Source organism: Psammomys obesus, unplaced genomic scaffold, assembly GCF_907164565.1.
Source record: "Psammomys obesus unplaced genomic scaffold, mPsaObe1.curated_primary_1811, whole genome shotgun sequence".
NCBI lineage: Eukaryota > Metazoa > Chordata > Mammalia > Rodentia > Muridae > Psammomys > Psammomys obesus.
In genome coordinates this window covers 6107072-6131142 of record NW_026590663.1, presented here as the reverse complement: position 1 = coordinate 6131142, position 24071 = coordinate 6107072, and the positions used below count along the sequence as shown (strand labels likewise).

Here is a 24071-nt window from a genome sequence, read left to right as displayed (position 1 = left end):
ATGCCATAAATATAATATGAAACTTAGCAATTATATATTCAGATATTTCAAATTGACCCCATGAGTGAAAATATTGCAGGAAAATTAGATTTCAATTATATTAGGAATATAATTTGTTGTACTTTAAGCCTCACTCAAGTGGCAAAATAATTTTTCAGAATTCCACCGGAATGTGTTCTGTTTTCAGAAAAGCCCGGAATGATATGCCACTGTGCACTTTTGAACACTCGTGCAGATAACTTTATTTTATGCTTTCTTCCTGCGTGCATAGATGCACACTTTCAGTATGTGTCTGTTCAACCACAAAAGCCTAGTCTATTTCATCCCTTGCTTATTCAGCTGAGTCACCAAAGGTGTCATTTCTTTTAAATGGGGGAGGGCAGTAAGAACCGCTTGTTCATATTAGAGATCCATTCTGTTGAGTGGGCGGCATGCCTAGGTAAGCCTGAGATCTTCAGAAAGGTGAGTGTGACTAACCCAGCTGAATAGCATGCTTCCTAATGCTGCAGAAGGCTCCACAAAACATTTTCAACCAGAGTGTTTCTTGTGGTATATTGCGTATATAGACCTTGTCACAGTATCTTAGAATTCATGAGGGTCCATCACCCCTTGTGCAGCTTTGCTTTCTCCCTCACCTGAACAGAAATGCAGCAGAATCTCAGTCCTTCATCCTGCCTGGTTTCTTCCATCTTCCTTGTTTTGTGGAGAAGGGACAAAGTGAAAAGTGGACCAAATGATGGTGAAAAGCCCATAATATTTCTGTCTTGGATTGTTATTCTGTCTTAATTTCCTGCTGGTATGAAAATATCTGACTTGGGATTGCGAGAGTTCAACAGGTAAAGGCATTCAATGCTGAACTTGACGACCTGGATTTAGTTCTTGGCACCGACGTGATGGTAGTAGAAAACCGATTCCTGTGCCTGTGTACTGTGGTAACCTAACCACACACACACACTCATGTGTGTGCATGGGCACACAGAAATATTAAAAATACCCCCAAAAATCAAAATCTAAATTTATACTTTTGAACCTCACAATCAAGAAACTTCAAAAACTTCCCCTTATTCATTTCTTTTTTTTTTTTTTAATTTTTTTCTTCACAATTTATTCATTATATATCCCGATTGAAGCCCCCTTCCTCAACTCTCTCAGTCCACCCTCCCGCCCTCTTCCCTTCAACCCTTTCCCCTAGTCCACTGAAAGGGGAGTTCTCCACTATTGCCATCTGCCCCATAGTTTGTCAAGTCTCATCAGGACTGGCTGGATCCTCTTCTTCTGTGGCCTGGAAAGGCTGCATCACCAGGGACAAGTGATCAAAGAGCAGTCAACTGAGTTCATGATCGAGGCAGCCCCTGCTCCCTCACTCAGAGATCCATGTGGAGACTGAGCTGCCCAGTCAAACACATCTGAGCAGGGAGTCTATGTCCGCTCCATACATAGTCCTCCGTTGGTCAGTCTCTGCAGGACCTCCTGGGCTCAGAGCTTTCAGTTTTGTTGGTCTCCTTGTAGGGCTCCTGCCATATCCATGTCCGCCTATTCTCACTACTCTCTTCCTCCATAAGATTCCCTATGCTCTGCCCAAAGTTTGGCCCTGAGTCTCGGCATCTGCTTTGATCCCCTGTTGAGTGAATTCTTTCAGAAGACCCTTTAGAGTAGGCTCCCATCCTGTTTCCTTTTATCTACAACTTCTGTTGCTTATCCTGTTTGCCATTCTGAATGAGATCAAAGCATCCTCCCTAGGGTCCTCTTTAGGGTTTAGCTTCTTTAGGTCTGTAGATGGTTGTCCTATATTATATGGCTAATATCTGCTTATTAGTGAATGTATACCATGCCTGTCTTTCTGTTTCTGGGTTACCTCACTCAGGATGATCTCTTCGAGTTCCATCCATGTGCCTGCAAATTTCATGATTTCCTTGTTTTTAATAGTTGTGTAGTATTCCATTGTGCAGATGTACCACAATTTCTGTATCCATTCCTCTATTTAGGGACATCTAGATTGTTTCCAGATTCTGGCTATTACTAATAAAGCTGCTATGAACATATTTGAGTAAATGTAATTACTGAATGGCAGGGCATCTTTTGGGTATATGCTAAGGAGTGGATAGCTGGATCTGGAGGGAGTGATATTCCCAATTTTCTGAGAAAGTACCATATTGATTTCCCAAGTGGTTATACAAGTTTGCACTCCCACCAGCAATGAAGGAGACAATTTCCTAAACAGAACACCAACAGCTCAGGCTCTAAGATCTACAGTTAACAAATGGGACCTCTGTAAAGCAAAGGACACCGTCAGCAGAACAAAATGACACCCTATGGGTAGAGGGCCCCTACATCACATAGAGGGCTAATATCCAGAATACATAAAGAACTCAAGAGAGTAGATGCCAACAAACCAAATAATCAAATTAAAAATGGGGTACAGAGCTAAACAGATAATTCTCAAAGGAATATCGAATGACAGAGAAATACTTAAAGAATCAGAACAACCCTGAGATTTCACCTTACACCCATCAGAATGGCTAAGGTCAAAAACTCAAGTGACAACACATGATGGAGAGGATGTGGAGAAAAGGGAATCCCTATTCATTTCTATCCCTGTCACTACTAAGCTGCAAAGTATTGGAATGTTCAGTAGTGATGATGGAGTTGTTTTGTTCTATGAAAAACCTTGGTTTGATTTTACATTGATCTTCCCAGTGTCTGTGCTACTTTGACAGTTTCCTGAGCCTTTATAGTTATCAAGTTTTAAAATCTGAATTAAACAGTTAATGGATCATGAATATAGAAAGGGGAGGGGTAGAGCCTAACTACATTAGCTTTTCAATAACTATTTGTTCCTTCCCATTAAACAGGCATGAACATCATCTTTAATCTTCACACTCTTTCAACTGAGAATTGAATGATAATGTTTGTTGAACATTTACTATGTTCTAGGCATTCGGTTAAGTGTTTTCATACATTCACTCATTTCTTATAACAACTTTGTAAATTAGAGACAGACTATTATTACCGTCATTTTAAATTCAAGAAAAATGAGGCATGTAGGGTTATAGCCATTTGCCTAAGGATCTATAGGCAAGCCTTTCTTTCCTATTAGTTGTGCTGTAGCTCACTAGGCCCCGAGTCTTTTCGCTTAACACATCAAATCCAGAGATCTCTTTCAAGTCAATATTGCATTAAAACGCGAAGAAATAGTTCCACTAGAATTAATAAGTACTCAAGTTAGTTATTATTATCCTGTTCATTTCTGATGGGATATACGAGAACGTTAATAATGGAGAATGTTCATGTTAGATGATATGGCTGAATGTGTTGATGGCTAGCACACCAAATGGCATCAAAACCTCTCCATTCCCAGCAAAGTAGCCAGTAATGGTAATTTCTCTGCAATAAGGCATATTTGATCAGTGAAGTTACTCTTAGTATTCCAAAATTATTTTTTATATGAATAAGTAAATTTCGTTTAGAAATTATCTTTCTCACTAAGACATAGTTGCTCATCTTGTCTCTAAGAAAAATAATTTACTTATGAGTCTCCTATTCTCAAGTAGCTTACTCAGTTTCTATCTCCTGCTGTTATTGTCAGTTTATTTTTAAGTGGAGAAAAGTAAATGCTTTACATTAGAAGAATAAGACCTTAGGTTTTAGCAATAAGAATTTAAATAAATTGGAGAAAATAACTATATGAAGATAATAATACCAGTATATCAAGAACATCAGTAGAGGACAAGCAAGTATTTACTCTGTACAGTTTAATCATCCACTTTTATGTGGTTGGTTGTGTGTGTGTGCATGTGTGTGTGTGTATGTGTGTGTGTGTGAGTGTGTGTGTATGTGTGCATTTGTGTTTGTGTGTCTGTGTACTGGAAAAGTTGCAGAGCTCATTATTTTCCTATTGGTCTTGTAATTCTCTCAGGTTTCTTTATCCGCAGTCTAAGAGAATTTCTCTCTGACCTCAGGCCAATGAATCTGATGACTGATTTCACTTCTGTCCAGTTAACTGTTAGACATGAGAGCTATGAGCCTCCCTGAACCCTGTATCATCTTACACTCTGTAGCTCTCCCTTATTTCTGTCCCCATCATTGCACTTTTGCCCTTCAATCAACAACTCTACTCTCACATTCAAAGCGCCCATTGAAAGGTTCCAAAACGTCACACAGAAAAGATACATGGATGTGGGGAGAAATTGAGAATTCTCAGTTCTATTTGTATTTCCTCTCATCCTACCAGGAAGAAGACTTTGATATATACTGCTTTCTGACTGGCCAACTATAGGGAAAAGGGTGCTGTGCCTTAGGAACTCTTTTTCTCCATAATAAGTAAGTGTTGTAAGATCTTGGGAAATGTGTGTGTGTGTGTGTGCTCATCTCCATGCATGCATCCATTCATGTGCATGTTGGCTGACCTACCAAATGGATCTTGATATAACCTGATCACAAAATAAATCATTTTCCAGAATTTTTTATTCTGATAATTTCATTGTATATTCTGTATACAGTGTATGCTGATCATATTAATCTTCTATTTTCCCTCTGACTTCTCCCAAACACCCCTGCCACAATCGCTTCTCAGGGTCATGTCCTCTTCTCATGGCCATGAGACCAGTCAGTGCTGTACTTATATCAAATGCTTGTAGTGAGGTCTTCTAACGCTGTGTGGATAAAAAAAGGGCCAACTTCCAGAGAAAACTGGCTCTTCCTACCCAGAGGCCTTCAACTTCCAAATCTCCTCAGCTACGAGTGAGGCTTCATAATTTCCTCTCAAATATATGTTGGAAGTGTGTCTGCCTTGATCTTGGATAGATCTTCTGCAGTCAGCCATAGCCACTAAAAGTACATGAGATCAATGGCCTTGGAGTATCCAAAAGACACTGTTTCATTCATTCAGTGTATACTAACTTTCGGCTCCTAGAAGCTTTTCTATCTTTGTCCACATGGTCCCTGAGCTGTGGGGTAGGATTGTTTGTTTGTTTTGTTTTCACTATTAGTATTATTAGTATCTGAATACAATTTCCGTTTTCTAAGTTTCATCAAGTAGATGTTCAGTAAAGTTTTTGTTGTATATAAGATGGTTAGCACTAAAAAAAAAATTTCCAAACTACATTTATAAGATCCACATATTTTTCTAATACTTCAGCAACTGAAACAAGAAAAAAAATCCTACTGTCCTTTACAGTAGGAAAGTGTGTCTTTCTTACCTGGCATAGTCATTACTTTCTTCATGTGTCTTCAAATCATTTTTCCCTCTTTTTTATTTTTATTAATTAAAGTTGATTCACTTTGTATCCCCCCTGTACCTCCCACCCTCCTCCCCTGCAAATCCCACCCTCCCTCTTCTCCACCCATGTCCCTCTCCCAGTCCGAATCATTTTTACAAAATGTTTTAATGTCTATATTTGAGATTGACTTTTCAATTTTTTGTTGTATAAGACTGTAGACAGTTGTGAGATTAGTAAGATTTGCCAAATATTAATATGTCTTAATACCAATATTCTATAAAATGTTAGAATCTCTTTTTTATAATTGGATATATTTTTTAATTTTTAATAATATTTATTTTTATATTAATCACAGGTTATTTACTTCGTATCCCAGCTGTAGCCCCCTCCTTCATTCTCTCCTAATCCTACCCTCCCTCCCTTATCTCCTCCCTGCCGCTTTCCAAGTCCACTGACAGGGGAGGATCCCTCCCCTTCCATCTGACTCTAGCTTATCAGGTATCTTTAGGACTGGCTGCAATGTTCTCTTCTGTGGCCTAGCAAGGCTGTTCCTCCCTCAGGGTGGGGGGTATCAAAGAGCCCGCCATTGAGTTTAGGTCAGAAACAGTCCCTGTTCCCCTTACTAGGGAACCCACTTGGATATTGAACTACCAGGGGCTACATCTGAGCAGGGGTTCTAGGTTATCTCCATGCATGGTCCTGGGTTGGAGAAACGGCTTCATAAAAGACTCCTGTGCTCTAGTAGATTTTTGTCTCCAAACTCTTTTCTCCCTATTACATATTTTCAACATTGTTTGAAAATTTTGAAAATATATTGCAGATATAGTACCCATAAATACTTCAGTGCTTTTCTATAAATAGTAAGTACATCACTTCCCTTGAACTCAATGTAATTATCAATGCTAAGAAACATAATTAATGGGTCTGTGAAGACTTCTCAACAGATTAAAGCATTTGCTGATGGCCTGACTTCAAATCCCAGAACACAGGTTAAAAGCTAATGTGGTAGTATATATCTGTAAATCTAGTCCTCTATGGCAAGAAAATAGGTAGAAAGAATGGAAGCGACTTCAAAAGAGACCCTGCCTCAAAACAAGGTGGAATATGAGAATCAAGTCCTAAATGTCTATCTATTCATAATTGTGCAGGTCATACACCTGAAGACACACTTATAGGCATGCATGTAAACACACACACGCAACACACACACCATATTTTTTATAAGCCATCAAGAAGCCCATAGCACGAGCGACCCCAAAAATTCAACCAGAGAACTCCTCCAGCTGAAAAACACCTTCAGCAAAATGGTAGGATACAAAATCAACTCAAAAAAATCAGAAGCCCTCCTGTATACCAAAGACAAAAGGGCCGAGAAAGAAATTAGGGAAACAACACCCTTCACAATAGCCACTAATAACATAAAGTACCTTGGGGTGACACTAACCAAGCAAGTGAAAGACCTGTTTGAGAAAAACTTCAAGTCTCTGAAGAAAGAAATTGAAGATCTCAGAAGATGGAAAGATCTCCCGTGCTCATGGATTGGTAGGATTAACATAGTAAAAATGGCCATCCTGCCAAAAGCAATCTACAGATTCAATGCAATTCCCATCAAAATACCAACTCAATTCTTTACAGACCTTGAAAAAAAGATTCTCAGCTTCATATGGAGAAACAAAAACCCCAGAATCTCCAAAACAATCCTGTACAACAACAGATTATCTGGAGATATCTCTATCCCCGATATCAAGTTGTACTACAGAGCAATAGTAAGAAAAACTGCATGGTATTGGCATAAAAACAGAAAGGAGGATCAATGGAACTGCATAGAAGACCCAGAAATAAACCCACACACCTATGAATACTCGATTTTTGACAAAGAAGCCAAAACCATTCAATGGAAAAAAGACAGCATCTTCAACAAATTGTGCTGGTCCAACTGGATGTCCACATGCAGAAAAATGAAAATAGATCTATATTTATCACCCTGCACAAAACTAAAGTCCAAGTGGATCAAAGACCTCAACATAAAACCAGATACCCTAAATCTGTTAGAAGAAAAAGTGGGGAACAGCCTAGAACTCATTGGCACAGGAGACAACTTCCTGAACAGAACACCAACAGCACAGGCTCTAAGAGCAACAATCAATAAATGGGACCTCATGAAACTGAAAAGCTTCTGTAAAGCAAAGGACACTGTCATCAGAACAAAATGCCTGCCTACAGATTGGGAAAGAATCTTCACTAACCCTTTATCTGACAGAGAACTAATATCCAGTATATACAAAGAACTAAAGAAGCTGAAAAGCAGCAAACCAAGTAATCCACTTAAAAAATGGGGAATGGAGCTAAACAGAGAATTCTCGACAGAGGAATATCAAATGGCAGAGAAACACTTAAAGAAATGCTCAACCTCATTAGCCATTAGGGAAATGCAAATCAAAACAACCCTGAGATATCACCTCACACCCATCAGAATGGCTAAGATGAAAAACTCAAGGGACAACACATGCTGGAGAGGTTGTGGAGAAAGGGGAACCCTCCTCCACTGCTGGTGGGAATGTAAACTGGTACAACCACTTTGGAAATCTATCTGGCGTTTTCTCAGACAATTAGGACTAGTGCTTTCTCAAGACCCAGCTATACCATTGCTAGTTATATACCCAAACTTTGCTCAAGTACACAAAAGGGATACTTGCTCAACCATGTTTATAGCAGCTTTATTTGTAATAGCCAGAACCTGGAAACAACACAGATGTCCATCAATGGAGGAATGGATATAGAAACTGGTATTTTTACACAATGGAATACTACTCAGCAATCAAAAAGAAGAAAATCATGAAATTTGCAGGCAAATGGTGGGGTCTAGAAAATATCATTCTGAGTGAAATATCCCAGAAGGAGAAAGACAAACACAATATATAATCACTTATATAGACCTATAAGATATGATAAACATAATGAAATAAATACACCTAAAAAAGATAATCAAGAGAGCGGACATGGGGTAAGATGATCAATCCTCGTTTAGAAAGACAGATGGGATGCGCATTGAATGTATGACAGGAGACTACTGAGGGCATTTGAAAGACTCTAAGTAGCAGTGTTTTCAAAGCAAAGACTCATGACCAAACCTTTGACAGAGTACAGGGAATCATAAGAAAGAAGGGGAGTTAGTCTGATGGGGAAAGGATATGAGCTCCACAAGGACCAAACATATCTGGGCACAGGGTCTTTTCTGAGACTGACATGCAACCAAGGACCATGTATGAATGTAACCTAGAACCTCTGCTCAGATGTAGCCTGTGGTAGCTCAGTAACCAATGGGTTTCCCATAGTGAGGGGAACAAGGACTATTTCTAACAGGAACTCAATGACTGGCTCTTTTGCCTCCCCACCCCCCAAGGGAGGAGCAGTCCTGTTAGGCCACAGAGGAGGGCTTTGCAGCCAGTCCTGAAGATACCTGATAAAACAGGGTCAGATGAATGGGGAGGAGGTCCCCCCTATTAGTGGACTTGGCAAGGGGCACGGTGGAGATGAGGGAGGGAGGGAGGGACTGGGAGGGAATGAGGGATCGGGACACGGCTGGGATACAGAGTTAATAAATGTAACTGATAAGAAAAAAATAAAATTAAAAAAAAGTTCTTAAAAAAAAAAAAAAGAAGCCCATAGCACATGTGTGTGGCGAACTGTTGGGGGGGTACATCACAGAGGGGAAAGTTCATTTGGCTCCTGTGCCTTCTTGATGGAGCTGACCTGGTGGAAGTACAGCCAAGAAAATGGGAGATATTTAAGGAGGCTTAAAAATCTACAGGAAATTTTATTTGAATACATTATATCAGAAATCTATTGAGGTTCCACATGGATTTAACACTTCTATTAATTTTAAAACATTTGAGGCAATACAAATTTATGTGAAGAAGAGTAAAAAATATCAAGGAAACATTGAGTTGACCTCAATAATTTTATTACAACAGCGGAAATCTACAAAATAATTGATGACTTTTTATATTTGTTTTTGTTAGTTTCTTTATATCAACAAGAATTTTATTATTGCTTTTGTCACAACCTACATTAAAGCAAAAACACACATATTGGGTCTGTGACCTGAATACAGACAAATGCAGGCTTCTTTCAGATTTTGTGAATATTTTCCAGCTGCTTTGTGGTAGGAAGCCAATTATGTACAATATATCATACAGACGAAGCAATTACATTCCTTTTCTTGGGCACAGAGAAATTTGATAAGGTTGACACTTGGCACATTGAGCTGTGATAACAGTTAATTTTTTAAAAGGCATAAAATATAGGCCAGTTGAATTGAAGTCATTTGTTTTTAAATTGTTGAAAATTGTGTTACCTTAGATGCTTTCAGATGACAAGAGGAGTGAAAAATTAATTTAGAAATCTCCTCTACATACAGAATGTGTACTAGGCTCATTCAATTAGAACAAAATACTTCATTCTGAAGGAAGAACAATTCATGGGACCTTTTGATTAGCCCTCAGATGGGCTGGACTTTGGAGAAAGGTTAAGAAGGCAAATCTTATTGGGCTCACTGTTTTAATGAACAATTTTTTTATTTTTAACAGTGTTCTTTATTTTCTTTTTCTGCCTGTCACCCAGTATCCACATTTTCTCTCCATCACTTCACTGGTATTGTGTCAAGAAGGCTAGATACACATATTAATCATTTGACACAAAAAATTCACAATTCTAAATAAATGAACTGTCTCCATTATTATTATTATTATTATTTTTTGTACTAAGCAGCTCTACTGAGGCAAATGATGTATTTACCACATTTGTCGATTTTGAGAAGTTATTTACCAGGCTTAGTACTTACACAAAAGTAGCTTCTCTTAAACAATGACTTTAAATTAATCATCTCTTTGGACATGTCCAAGTGAAAGAACATAATGTAATTTTAATAGAAATTCAGCCAAAGATAATAGCATGATTAGTAATGTAAGGAAAGGAATAGACAGATGCCACTGGGGAATTATTGGATTAATGGACTTTCCTAAAGATTATGTCAACATGTCTTCATTTTCTGGAGTCAGCCTGGTACACAGCCATTCTTCCTATTCCCTTCACAAGCAAGGGCTCTGGTTTGGACAATATATGATCTGATCATTTTGAGTATGAAAAGGAAATTGATATCAGCTAGGTTGATGACGATGCTGAAGCTTATTCAGAAATGCCATTGTTGATATGCCACGTGTTATAATTTATATAAAGACAAGAGGAAGATCCTAATTAATATAAACTAAAAGAAACATTTCACATTTTATACTAAGGTGCACAGCACTAATAACACGGGAGAGGCATGTCCTTTCCTGACAGCATAACTCTGTGCCATATCAGTGTGAATGCATATTTTTTGGCAAGTAGTGGTTTTCCAAGAATTAGTTATATCTGTCTATATAGAAGAATTAAGAAAACTTTTCCTTGGTTGGAAAAACAGTCTCATATAAGACCCCTGTGCCCAGATATATTTGTTCCTTGTGGAGCTCCTGTCCTCTCCAGGTCATATTAACTCCCCCTTCTTTCATAAGATTCCCTGTACTCTGCTGAAGGTTTGGTTATGAGTCTCAGCATCTGCTTTGATACACTGCTAGGTAGAGTCTTTCACAGAGGACCTCTGTGGTAGGCTCCTGTTCTGTTACTTGTTTTCTCCTACATCCAATGTCCATCCCATTTGTCTTTCTAAGTGAGGATTGATCATCTTACCCCGTGTCCTCTTTCTTGTTTATTTTCTTTAGGTGTATAGATTTCAGTATGTTTATCATATCTTATAGGTCTAAATAAGTGAGTATATATCATGTGTGTCTTTTTCCTGGGATACCTCACTCAGAATGATCATTTCTAGATCCCAGCATTTGCCTGCAAATTTCATGATTTCCTCATTTTTAATTGCTGAGTAGTATTCCATTGTGTAAAAATACCACAATTTCTGTATTCATTCCTCCATTGATGGACATCTGGGTTGTTTCTATGTTCTGGCTATTACAAATAAAGCTGCTACCAAGGACCATGTATGGATATAACCTAGAACCTCTGCTTGGATGTAGCCCATGGTAGCTTAGTATCCAAGTGAATTCTCTAGTAAGGGGAACAGGGACTATTTCTGACAGGAACTCAATGGTGGGCTCTTTGAGTTCCCCACCCCCCAAGGGAGGAGCAGCTCTGCTAGGCCACAGAGGAGGACTTGAAGCCAGTCCTGAAGATACCGGATAAAACAGGGTCAGATGAAAGGGGAGGACCTCCTCCCCTATCAGTGGACTTGGACAGGGGCAGGGAGGAGATGAGGGAGGGAGGATGGGATTGGGAGGGAATGAGGGAGCAGGATACAGCTGGGATACAAAGTTAATAATCTGTAACTCAAAAAAAAAAAATCTGTACATCAGTCTCCCACTTAAATTATCCCCATCCAGACAATGCATGTCTTTCTATGAATGTCATTTAGGACATATGTATGTTTGTGGAATAAATTCCTACAGACAGAATTTGAGAAAAATGTATCAGCAAAGAAACAGAAACATTTCGTAAGCTCAGTGAATCACAAATAAAATGGTTGTTCTGAGGAAAAAGAAAACTTTTCTATGTGTCTCTGGGCTTTCTTGTTTTAAATATTAAGGTAATGCTTCAACTTCCCTTGGAGGACCTATTGAGGATGTAGATTTTTTGTTGTTGCTTTCGAGTGTTCTTGTGGTTCAGATTGTGTCAGCAAGTTGTTATAGGACATAAGCAGGAATTTAAGAAACCATGGTTAGGCTGTTTTTCTTACTAAAATCACATGCTGTTTGTTATGCAAATGTCATATACTGAAAATAAAGGAAAAAAAGAAAATCCATTTTCAAGGTTTTCTTTCTGTAAAACAAACTTCCACAGGTAACCTGTCACATAAGCCCACAGGTCCCTTGGGACTAGGTGTCATTTGTCATCTCCTTAGAGGCCTGTCCTTCCCTTGGTTTCATTAAGGCTTTGCTATGACAAATGTCTCCTTTGGAGTGGCTCCAGGGGTTTCCGTGAAGGCTGTGGAAAATGAATAGGATAAATAATAGGTATCAGACAACATTTTGTAACAATATTTCCAGTTGTGTTTTCCCTGGCACATTCTACAGCATGGTAAATAGAGACCACCAGTGCACGCTGGAAATCTGGCTGCGGTAAGGACACATCACAGCTATGTGGACAGACAGCCAAATACAAGCGGACATAAAGAGAAGCCACAGAAAGGTTTGCTTTTGGTGGAACTTAAATTTCAATTTTAAAAGTAGGATTAGTACGTCTCACGTAATTGGGTATTACACTACCTCATGTGCTGTCGTGACAGGCTTCTGTCTGAACCTCATCTAGAAAATTGAGGGGAGAGGGCAGGAGAAGAGGACGATGTGTAAGGTGAAGAACTGAATTTGTTCATTTCAGATTACTTAGGAACAGATTAAATTATACTATCAAATTACTTGTACTTCTGTCCAACATTTTTTGCTCATAAGATTTTGTTCATATGTTATTTGTTGTTTTGACTTATGGCCATATTTAATGTAGCTTATGCAACATGGATACCTTAGTATATTAACAAAGAACTAAAAATAGAGTTGGCCTAAAATAAATATAGAGTTGAAGCCAGTGATGATAAAATAGTATTAAAATGATAAAGTAGTAAAATAGTAATAACCACCATTATTACTATGTCTGCTACATGAGTGACGGTTACCCAGCTCACAGCAGTCACAGAGAATGACGAGAAATGCTCCTTTATTAGGGTAACTACAATTAAAATATAATCAGTTGCAGCTATATATTAAATTATTAAAAATATTATGTTGAAGCACAATGTTTAATACATTTAACAAACTTATTTAGAACATGAGATATACACAATAAAAATAAGCAGAGCAACACTACTTTGATTTGTAAAAAAGGCAAAGACTAAAAGAATGAAAAAAAAATAGATAAGATTTAAAAGAGACCAATTTTTATTCATTAATTTAAAAGTGAATAAAAAGGCATACTTATTGTTGTAAAGTTCTCAAGGACTGGATATTTCTCAAATAGTGCAAGATGGAAAATCATACAATTTTCATTTATTAATATAAGACAGGATATCTAAAAATATGATTTTCTAGAACCCATAGTCATAAATATTATTATATTTCCAAACAATTCTAAATGGCAACCTCATTAAAGAAATTACCTTTTTATATGGATTTATAGCTCTAAATTTCCTGTTTAATTCAAATACTCCATAAAAGTGCATAATGAGTAGTCTCATTCTGTGAGAAACAGTAATTTTGTCCTTATTATTTTAAAAATATTTATCTGACACAGAACAGCAACCAATGATATAGGAAATACAAATAAATAAAATATGAGAATCTGAGATTGCTTTGAGATAGACAAAAGTTCAACATCTACTTGAAAAATCTTTTTCGCTTTTAAACACTGAATATGTATTGTTCTTCATAAAGTTAAACAAAAAAAGCTTGGTTAAAATAGCACAAAGTTGACAATGATAATGAAATGCCCTGAAGATAAGTAGCAAGCAGAGTTGAGGACTGGTATAGGCAAAGGCTAGGATTATTAATAGATATGCCTGGAAACCCAGGGGCTTTTGGGAAGTGTATCTAAATTTAGAAGGAAGAAGAAACGTCCATGGTGACCTTACAGATGCCACTTAACTCAGTATTTCTGGGGGTGTTTCTTCTATCCATTATCCTAGACCACATGCTCTCAGTGTCAAAGTGAGTCAGAATTTGTCACGAGTGTATAAAAGGTAATAAGCACTTACATGCTGTGAAGTATTTCAGGGAACAAGATTTTCTGTATTTATTCTTTTTTGTGGTTTTGCAATTTGACAATTTCTGTTAATTAATGTTCTCGGTGAGTAAGAAGAACACGTGTTACTAATAGAAGCTTTGTTTGATATTCCCATGTAATTTAAATTCTATTCACCTTCAAATTTTATGAGTCCTGTTCAGAATGTGCAGGATTATGGTGACTTTCTATGTCATGAAGGAAAATATCTTGTTTTTATAAGGTAGAAATTACAGTCAAGATAACTATAATTATTGACAATATAGTGTATTATTGTAAAAAAAACACAGTGGATTTTGTGATAGCTGCACAGAAATAATATCTGTGAAGAACTGCATTTGTGAATCAGCAAGAATTAACCATTTTATGATTTATATATGCTTTACAATATCATATTGTTCACATACAATCCTGGCTACCAATTTAAAGACAAAGTCAAAATTTAAAACTGATAATAAAATTATTTCAGAGATTTCTTAACATATGTGGAAATATGTTCAGAAAAAAAAAAGGAAAAAAGAGTCATTTGCTTAAAGGGAGCTCAGAAGTGACAAATGTGCTACTATAATGAGCAAAAGCAAAAGGCAGTATTTGGTAAATGGGCATCATTCAAATAACTGTAATTATGAGCTGTGTGTTATACTACTGAAATATTACAGAATATCACTCAATAATAATATGTTTCCTTTGTTCTGATTCTAAAGCCACAAAACAATTGTGATTCAACCTAATTTGGGATATTGTGTGTCACTATTTATCAGGAAGAGCCATGTGCAGAGGGAGTTATCAACTGTTGATGGAGAGTTCAATCTAATTACTAAATAATGAAATTAGCATGTACCCTGCTTCCATTAATGCTATTACCCACATCAGCTGATCTGCCTGCACACCCTGCTGGCTAATCCTGGCTAATACCTGGGAAGAGAGAACCCCAGTTGAGGATCTTTCTCTATCAAACTGACTTGTGGGTCCTGTCTGTAGCTAAGCTATACCAGGTAGGTCAAGAATGGCCAACTGTGGGCAGTGTCATCACAGGGCTAATGGGCCTGGGCTGTATAAGCAAGGTAGTTGGATAAGCCAAGGGAAGCAGCCAGTAAGCAGTATTCCTCCACACACCTCCACTGACTCTGCTTCAGTTTCTGCTGTGAGTTTCTGCCTTGGCTTCCCTTGATATTGTACTGTAACTTCGAGAGGCAAATATATTCTTTCCTTCCCCAAAACACCTCTCCAAAAATGATTTAGATAACTATTATCTTAAATAGACTGTGTATTTCTGAAATATAAATATAATATTTCTGATAGGAGAAGATTTCTACTTTGATAAAAAAAAAATACACAAGCTTATAAAAAGGAGATTTTGCTGCTTGGACAGTAAAGGCATTTGCTGAGCTCAGATTTAGATAATTTTACATAGAGTCACATCAATATCTCTTCTAGCATTTGTTTACTCATTTACGCTGTGGGCCCCATAATTTAAGCTTTGTTTTTGTTAGTTTACTTGGCTGATTATGGTGTCCTTCATATACACTATTTTATCCTACAATATAATGATGAAGAAAAGAAATCAAGCATAAACTCATTGTTAATCTGAGGTCACTCTACCTCAACTCAAATTCCAAAAATTTGATTTAATTCTTGAAAAAGTAACAGACAATTCTGCATTTCAAGCTTTAACTAAAGAATTTTATCTCAATAAATAGTAAATGCCTACCCTAGTAGTTTGCAAAATTAATTCAGTTCTTCTCCTAAGTCGGAGATATAAATAAAAGGAAAAATTAAAAGGTACAAAGAAAAAAGCTGTTTCTATTTCAGTTTTGAGAACTCTAATGAGTCATATATTTCTTCTCTGGAAACATGTCAAGAGTTGCATGATAAAGTCCTTTGCAGTGTAATCAAAGTTGCATCTCGGAGGTTAGTCCCAGCCCTGATGACAAGAGACCCTTTTCATTTTGTACAGCTGCCAAATAACTTGGCTACCTTTCCCCCTCACATTTCCTGATAATTGCATTGAAATATCACCCAGTTGTTATGTAAGGTTCTGAAGAAGTTAGGTAATGGCATGGTAATAAAATACATGGGAATTAGAGTGTGCGTTATTAAGCTTAGAAGGAAAGTTCTGGTTTGTTTCTTGCATAATGGAATAGTGAATACACAGACCCTAGGAGGCAGGTAGATACTTTCAAAAACTTAAGAAACTGTAAATGTATTTTTCTTCATAGAGTTTACTTCTTCCAGCTGCATTCATTCATCACTTTGTAAGTTTTTGTTATAAAGCCTGGCAAACAGGTCATTGGATTCAACGATTAATGGTGAATGTCCAAAATTAACCAAAACTAAAATAGAAGGGACTCTGGAAAAGGAGGGCCTTTGGGGTTAGGTTGAGAGATAACATATAAGGTGTTATTAAATATTATAAAGCAGAAGGACAGATTGACTAGACTAGCTGATTTTGTTGCAATTGAAAACAACCATAACAACAAAACCATTTCTTAATTAGTTTAAGGTAAATTTTATCCATTAGATATCCCAACATCAGCTAGTTTTAAATGCAGCATCTTTCACAAAAGGGTCAGTGGCATAGCTTCTTTTAAGAATTGATATTTTGGATATGTTCGCCAAGGCCAATATCATTTTTCTCCTCATTTTTTTTATTATTGAGATTGTCCAAGTTCCTGTTAGGTGCCTGTATTGTCTTATGGTATGGTATGATATGGTATATCCAAAAGGATGGAAAGGTTCCTGGACATGTGTGCTGTCTTAGGGATTCCCAACCATGGTGGAAACTAAAGGCCAAAAGTAGAGCTGTACTTTCTGTTTTTTCATTTTTGTTGATTATTGTCCCAGTTTGTCTCACATGGCATTTCATTGTCATGTTTAACCCAATAGACTACTGCAAATGTATGTTTTCTTTCTTCAGAGCAAATTATTCTTGATAATAACATTTTTGCAGTTATTCTTGATAATAAATTTTGCCATAAGTTTTTAAAATAGTCATCCTTTTTTTTAATAGAGTCTGTTTAATCCTAGAGACAAAATGAGTATTATACTTGCTTTGGTCTAATGAAGTTTACTAATGCAAATACAAATATATGAAGTGACAGTATTTCTAAGTATAGAAATGTATCCACTAAGAAGGAAGAAAATTTACTTTTCAGAACTTTATTTTGGCCCACAGGTGATAATATTTAACAATTGGTCATCCAGTGTGTTGGACTCTATGTGAAATCAAGATTTTGGGAGAACTTGTAAATCCCTCTGCTCACTACTTTATTATAATTCTTTGTGTCTTGTTATTACACTTCATAAAATCCTAAACCCAATTTTGTCTGAAAGTTTCTAAATATTTTATGACTTTATTTCTGTTTTTTTTTTTTTTTCTGGTCTAAGACTGAAGGTAGAAAGTTTAATGCTGTCTCTGACCTTGGCATTTTCCAGGGTCATTTCCTGTTGTCTCTGATTATAGTATTGATCTCTCATTTCCTAACATGATGAACACATAATACCATCTTCACTGTTGTAGCTTTGATGACTCACCCATCAACTTATAACTTTATATGAGTTTGGTTTTCAGGAACAGATTTAGACTATTTGAGCATTAGTGTTCTAAATTTATTATGGATTACACTTTTACTACTAAAAGATTTGTTGATTATATCTGATGTATTTTTACTCAAATATACACCCTGGTATTATAGTGTGGTCTTTCTTATTTGATATTGTATTTAAGATCAACATAATTGGGATAATTGTTTTTTAATATTGAAATTTTAAGTTCACTTAGACTATATTTAAGAAGATGTCTTCTTGATAAATCATTCCCTTATACCTACAGGTTTCTAGTCAGGCTCAATAGATCTAAAACAGTATATATATTTAACTATATTTTATTTACAATGTACAGTGTATGTTAAACAAGACATGATAGTTATATTGATTTATTGATATGGATTTAATGCCTCTTTCTTCTTTAAATAGATGGAATTTGGGGAAGGAAATTAATTTTAAATGGGGTCATAGAATAGAGATCCCTGGTTTGAGTAATGTTTTTATAAAACATAAAGGAAGTGAGATCTTTCTTTGTCGTGTGAGTGTGTAAGCAAGAAGAAGGCCTTTTCAACCATATTGCCATCCTAACTTTACCTTCCAGAACCATGAGAAATACAAGTTTGTTGTTGAAGCTATTTGATGTGGGTTGATTTGGTGTAGCAGCTTGAGGTTATAAAGATGTATGTTTAGTTTATTTATAAATTATTTAATTTATGAATTATTTATCAACTTATCAGACTGCCCAGGGAGTTATTGATGTTCTTATTGAGTTCTGCACATTGGCTATGCTCATCAGCATCCATAGTTCTCTTTGATTGTTTTCTATCATTTCTGTTCCTTTACTATTTTGTTTGTCATTTCTCTGTATTTACTTGTCTTTCAACGTTCTGTATCAGTTTCATAGTATTGAGCATCTTTAAGAACTACTTTATACCCTGGCATGGTGGATGCACACACATTCCCAGCGCTCAGGGAGGCAGAGGCAGGTGAAACTCTTTGAGTTTGAGGCCAGCCTGGTCTACAAAGTGAGTCCAGGAGAGCCAGGGCTACACAGAGAAACTCTGTCTTGAAAAAAAAAAAAAACAGAAAGAAAGAAAAGAAGAAAGAAAGAAAGAAAGAAAGAAAGAAAGAAAGAAAGAAAGAAAGAAGAGAAAAAATGAGAAAGGAAAAAAGGACTATTTTGTATTAGTTTTCAATTTTTTAATCCACAGTTCTTTGGGGTCAGCTATTCTTGGAATTTTTTGTTTCTTTTGATGATACCAGGTTCTCCAAATTCTGTGGGTCTGTGAACCTTTTGTGTCCATGCACTTGAAGGGGAAGCAAAAATCTTGTGGTAGTTGCTGGACCTGCATATGGACTCTGTTGTTGATGCCTTTGATAGGTGGAAACTCCTCCAGGACAAACAGGTGGTTATGTCATGATCTGTATGTGCTTGCTCTGCAGCTCCATGCATGGATTTGGTGTGGGTTCTGCTAGGACCCTAGAAACCCTCCTTTTAAGGCAATGAGTAGGTCCCTGAAAAAGCAGGACTGTTCCACAGAATGGGTAATATAGATTTTCACCAAGTGATTGGGTTATTTTTTTGTCTATAAGTAGAACAAGATATGCAGGTTTGCACCAGTGGACATGGATAACCATATCTTCTACTAAGTTTCTAGCATTGTCCTGGAGAATGGCTGACCAGGCCATAGCTAGGGGTTTCAGACCTCCTTCTGTGGTCAGATCAAGCTCAGTGGCCTCTAGGACTGTGAGTAGTTATGTACTTTCAACAGGACTGTTCTCAGATTGAGTTTGATTCTCTGAGGGCAGATGATGGGATGCTTCAGCATCCACTGCCAGGACTGAGGTTGTTGGGCCTGTCACTCAAATTGGGGTGAGCATGGCTTCTTTTAAGTATAGCAAAGTATTGCAGTAATCTATGAACAAGGAAAATGTGGATTTGGACTTTTTCCAACATAAAGACTATTTTGGTGAGTTTATCATCCAGAAGTAAACATGACCTTTTAGAATAGATATTCTAGCAATTTCATACATGTGTTTAATGTGTTCTAATGAGTTTTCTCCCATTATCTCTTTCATCTCCTTCCCTCTACTGTTGAAACCATATGTCAAATAAGCCTAATGAGACCGTAATACATGCTGTCTACATTGTGTATGTGTGACCCAGTGAGTTTAAGCGAGGGTTGTTTATATAAGCATGGTAGAGGGTTATTTATGGGTGCATGGACCGCTTGTCAATGGCTACGTCATCGAAGAAAACAGCATCCCCTTTTCTTTTACTCCAATGCAATTGTTAACTGAAGATAGGACCCCAGAAAGAAGTGGGCCTTGTGAGCTCTATGCCGTCCACAATGTGATGTTGTGGGTCAGTATCTATACAGGTTGCCACAGCTGTAATTAGTCAAGAAGTGCAAATACTATGCCACACCCAGAAGACATCTTTTCCAGTCACTTGTTGAGGTCACTCCTATGATATCTTGCTTTTGTTGTTTCTTATTTTCTTTAGGATAAGATAGTGTTTTCTGCCCATATTTTCAGGAACCATAATATTGTACTTTTGTGACTAACTCTACGATGATAAGATTATGTAATATAATTATCTAAGAGCATGTATTGATCCTTCATTGTTCATGAGGACATAATTAGCATACTTCTTCATCCTTTCTACCTCCCACTCCTATTCTTCCTGAGACCAATTTGTTATACCCTCAGATGATTATCTGTATTGCAGTAGTAGTTTCTGTTAGAGTAATAATACATGCGTGTATTTTCTGATGCTCAGTTTATCAGTTTTAAAATTATCTGTGCTCCAGCTTGTCACAGAGATGCCCTGGCTGGCTGGCCTCGCCAAGCTGCAGGGAAGAGGAAGTGGTCAGTCCTGATGTGACTTGCTGTGCTGGGGCTGGTTGGTGGAGGTGGCTCCTCTTTTCTGAGGAGGAGGGGAGGAGAGGTAGAAATAAGAGGAAGGGAGGGGCTAGGATTGGGACATAAAGTGAATAACTAAATAAATTTTTAAAAAGAGAAGAAATATCTTTGCTATTCTCTTACTTCATCCTTCTAACCTATCCTGTACTTTCATATTTAAATTATGAAGCCCACACATTTATAAATTATAAAATTCTTTTCTGTTGCATGGGAACACTTCCCTCATCTTTAATCATTTTCAAATGGATTCACTGCTGACTAAGTTATTTGGAATAGGTTTTTCTTTCATCTCTTCCTTATCCCACTCATTATCTTGACGGCCTTTGCAAGTAGGATTTTGTGGTAACTGTATTTTATTATATTGTGAATGCGTGAAAATAATATTGTCTATTGTCACTTTCTTTGTTGTTGGAACAGAAAATTCTGAGATTTTATTTTCTTTCCTTGAAGATTTTTGTTACAATTCATCATTTTCCCCAACTTCCAAAGTCTACTTACTTTATTCATTCTTTACCTCTATATGAAAATATTTTGAAAGCACTATGTGTATGTGTGTGTCTACTTTGATTTGCTTTCTTCATTCCACTTGTTCTTTGGGCTTATTATTTTCTCTAATTTTCTAGATGTGATTTCAGAAAATTGTATCTAATTGAAAATGTGTTTTTAATTTGATTTTTTTTTTTTAGTTTTCTGTATTGGAATAGCTCTTTATGTCATCTGTTTTTTCCAAATTAAAGTAATTAGAGATATTAAAATCTACTATTTTTCACCTGTGCTTTCTCCATTTATGTATGTATGTATGTATGTATTTATTTATTTATTTAGTCTATCTAAAATTTGTTATCTATACTCTCATCATTTTTAGCACTGCATTTTTTATAGATTGTGTGTGTGTGTGTGCGTGTGTGTATGTGTGTTAAAAAGTGCCTGTGCCATAGGAACTTGCATGCAAATCAGAAGAAAACTTCAGGAACTGGGTCTCGCCTTTCACCTTATTAACCCAAGGTTTCTCTTATTGTTTGACTCTCTGCTAAATATACTAGACTCACGCCAGAGGAGAGAAATATTTGTTTATTACCAAAATAGTGAAAAGAAAATTTTGCAGAATTGATTGGAACAAACTGAGTGTGAGACAGTATTCTTCTTGGGTGTCAAGAAGAGAAAAAGTCTATAGAAGAACATTTGATATTGTGCCTGTGTGTGTGTGTTTGAAGTTATATGTATGTATATAACTGACTAACATAATGTGAAAGTGATGAATAGTTTCAAAACATTGAATACAGGCAGTGGTGAGCAATGCAGACATCCCAAGATTGAGGCCAAGGACAGGTACCCAAGAAGGAGGAACTGCTAAAAGAACTGGATCATCTGAGAGTGGTACTCCCCAGCATCGTATTGCCAAGGCAACAGGTGGCACCATGGGCAAGCTCTCAAAGATAGAGCCCACCTCAAGTCCATCACCCATGTCCTCACCAAACTCCAAAATAAATTTCTGAATTGGTGATCCTCTTGACTCTGCCTCCTTCAGCAAATCCTACCTAAGTGAAACTGACTTGGACTCAATGGCTGGCTCTTTATCACCTCCCCATGGGAGGAAGGGCAGCTTTGCCAGGCCACAGAGGAAGACAATGCAGCCAGTCCTGATGAGACCTGATAGGCTAGGGTCAGAGGGAAGGGAAGGAGGGTCTCCCCTATCAGCGGACTAGGGAAGGGACATGGGGGAAAGGGAGAGGGAGGACTGGATTGGGAGGAGACAAGGGAGGGGGCCACAGCCATAGTACAAATTGAATACATTGTAATAAATAATAAATCGATTTTAAAAAGAAAAGAAAAGAACACCTCAGGCAGTTCTGCAAGGACAGGGAGAAATACAAGCCTCTGGACTTGGGACCCAAGAAGAGTAACCCTGAGCAGCAGTGGCTCCTAATGCGTCGAAAGAAGCTGAAGGTGACAGAGCCACCACTGAAGGAGCAGCTGCACTGGCAATGGAAGTATGCATCGGGTTAAGGCCTAAGGGGCCATGGCAAAAAGAACAAGACTGGTTGAAAAGAAATAGCAATAAAGTACAACGATAAGATATCCAATAGAGTATAGAGATACATGTCTGAAATCAACTCATTGATTTGGCTAAATCTGGCAAACAACATACCATGTTTTTCTTTCATTCTGTGTCAGGAAAATACATTAAGAGCTGCAAAACCTATACCAGAACTACAGAATTTACAAACATTTCTTTCTAAAGGAACATGTCATTTGTTTCAACTTTGAAGAAAAGAATACTACTTTAAGTTTTTCCTTGCTATTGCTGTTATAGATATTTTAAAGGATCAAACTCATGTTGACCTGTGATCGTCTCCTTATATGGATTCTTTAATTACACTTTATTTACTTTGTATCCCCCTCTAGTTTCCTCCCTCCTCCCCTCCCAATCCTTCCCTTCCTCCTCCTTCTCCACACACTCCTCTCCCCAGGTCCACTGGTAGGGGAGGGTTTCTTTTTCTTCCTTCTGATCTTAGTCTGTTAGGTCTCATCAGGAGTGGCTGCATGTCTTCCTCTGTGGCTTGGTGAGGCTGCTCCCCTCTCAGGGGGAGGTGATCAAAGAGCAGGCCAATCAGTTCATGTCAGAAGCAGTCCCTGCTCCCATTACTATGGAACCCACTTGGACACTGAAGTGCCATGGGCTACATCTGTGCAGGAGTTCTAGGTTATCTCCATACATGGTACTTGGTTGGAGTATGAGTCTCAGAAAAGACCCCTGTGCTCACAATTTTGGTTCTGTTGCTCTCCTTGTGGACCTCCTGGCTTCTCCAGATCTAACTATTATTTCCCACTTCTTTCATAAGAGTCCTGCATTCTGCCCGAAGTTTGGCCATAAATCTCAACATCTGCATTGTAAGTCTGCAGGCAGAGCCTTTCAGAGGCTCTTTGTGGGAGGCTCCTAACTTATTTCCTGTTTTCTTCTTCTTCTGGTATCCATCCTCTTTGCCTTTTGGAGTGGTTTATATGGATTCTGAAGTAGATTTTCTGATTAGATTATATTAATACTTCCTCAGCCATAAATTTTTGTACTGGAAGTATTGAGTCTACTTAAAGGCTGCCTAGACATATAGATAGCTAAAAGAGATGATAGATAGGTAGATAGATAGATAGATAGATAGATAGATAGATAGATAGATGGATAGATAGATAGATGGATAGGTAGGTAGAGATAGATGATTGATAGACTATAGATAGAGTGAAAGATAAATGATTAATAGATTATAGATAGATGACTGATAGGTGATAAATGATATATAGATAGTTGATAGATGATTGATAGATTATAGATAGAGAGATAGGTTATGGATAGATGATTGCTAGATAGATGATAGAGAGAGATATTATAGATAGATGATTGATAGGTAGGTGATAGATGATAGAAGATAGATGATTAATAGATTATAGATAGCTAGAGAGATATGTGATTGATAGATTATAGATTGATAGAGAGATAGGTTGATGATTGATAGATAATGATAGATAGATAGATAGATAGATAGATAGATAGATAGATAGATAGAT

General features: G+C 37.2%; 1 pseudogene; it reads right to left on the bottom strand.

The window, feature by feature from the left end:
• Positions 1–24071, bottom strand: part of LOC129677521 (peptidyl-tRNA hydrolase 2, mitochondrial-like) — a 58390-nt pseudogene that overhangs the window by 1195 nt on the left and 33124 nt on the right.